The sequence below is a fragment of the Notothenia coriiceps genome, unplaced genomic scaffold (assembly GCF_000735185.1).
Source record: "Notothenia coriiceps isolate Sejong01 unplaced genomic scaffold, NC01 NC01_scaffold00011826, whole genome shotgun sequence".
NCBI lineage: Eukaryota > Metazoa > Chordata > Actinopteri > Perciformes > Nototheniidae > Notothenia > Notothenia coriiceps.
Genome location: NW_011344527.1, coordinates 424 through 2,003, shown reverse-complemented (window position 1 = coordinate 2,003; position 1,580 = coordinate 424). Strand labels below are relative to the sequence as shown.

Below are 1,580 nucleotides of genomic sequence, written 5' to 3'. Positions count from 1 at the left end.
ACCTGTGTGTGTGTGTGTGTGTGTGTGTGTGTGTGTGTGTGTGTGTGTGTGTGTGTGTGTGTGTGTGTGTGTGTGTGTGTGTGTGTGTGTGTGTGTGTGTGTCAATACGATCCATCATTCAGCTTTATGTACAGGCTCTCTTCCTATCTCTTGGCTGTTTTTGAACAAAACAGGAAAAATAGAAAATAAAAGGTAAAAAAAATTGAATATGACATTAGAAATCAAATATCCAAGGAAAAATAACGATAGCAATTATTGTATTTTCTTTGCGAAAAAAGATGAAAATCTAATAAAATATATTTTCCGAGATTAAAGAGAAAATAATCCGGGGAAAAAAGTGGATATTCTTTGTGATTTAAGACGTAATTTAATGAAATAATATTTGGATACTGTCTGAAAGCAAAGACACAAATTCAGACCAAAGACGTACATTTACGAGAATAAAGTAGCATAGCAGAAGAAAAAACATACCAATTATATATAAACAGAAAACTTTTAAAATAAGTTTCATACAAATCGAGCACGGCCATATAACTATATATATATATATATATATACTATATATATAAACAGAAAACTTTTTAAATAAGTTTCATACAAATCGAGCACGGCCATATAACATTACCAGCCATAATACTGATGTTTCGAAGAGTCATGAAATAAGATGTTCTAAAAGAAACACTTTGTTATATACAGTTAGCTCTTCATCACGACCACCTTCAATCTACATTTACAACATACACTGTATTTACAAAGAAGTTAACAAATGCATTTCTCAAGACACTTAAGGAAAATGCAAAATAAATATAAGACGGGCAGGTAAGATGTGAAAATAGAACACGATTCTACGAAAACTGCCTCCACCGTACTGCAGGCTTGGATCGTATCAAAGAAACATTTTATCCGTGTGGTCAGTGCCCGTTCCCGCCCTCTGACAGGATGCGGCTGGGCTCCGTGAACCTGGCCGTGGCGATGTAGAAGAGGGCGGGGCAGGGCACCAGGGCCAACAGCGGCAGGTCCTGCTCCAGCTTGTCCAATCGGGAGATAGAGATGATGCCGTACGCGTGGAGCAGCCAATGGCTGAACAGCACCACCAGACGCTTCTTCTTGGCAATCAGGTTCTTAAAGGACTGCACACAAACACACACACATTAGGTTTGCATTCATCCAGAGTGCTTTTTTTTTTACTGTTTATAACAGAGATGTGCAGGAATGAGTCCTCAAACACGGAAGTGAGTTGGTCTTAAACTTCCCATTCCCTTGTCTCGAAGACAACATTTTTTAAATTAGTGTTTGGTTATATTCCCGAAATATCACTGTGTTTTATAAAAGACAACAATGTAGCTTTTTTTTGCCCACTGAGGTAATGACTTCTAGCAACACAGTGGTGCAGGAATGAGTTGTAAAAAAGGGAAATGAGTCTGCATTTGATCACTTCCAGCACACTTTTTGTTTTAAAGGCCTTAAATTAGGTCTGTGGTTTTGCACTTCCCCTCTTAAGCCCCGAGCCTGTTTTTCAGGTCTCAGGCTCGAAAATGACATTCCCAGAACAAATGACCATATCTTCCCTTCTAAAAGGT

At 38.2% G+C, this 1,580-nt stretch overlaps 1 pseudogene; it reads right to left on the bottom strand.

Annotated features, from left to right (window-relative positions):
• Positions 1–40: 40 nt before the first annotated feature.
• LOC104947019 (JNK1/MAPK8-associated membrane protein pseudogene) lies at positions 41–1,139 on the bottom strand (annotated as a pseudogene).
• Positions 1,140–1,580: the final 441 nt, after the last annotated feature.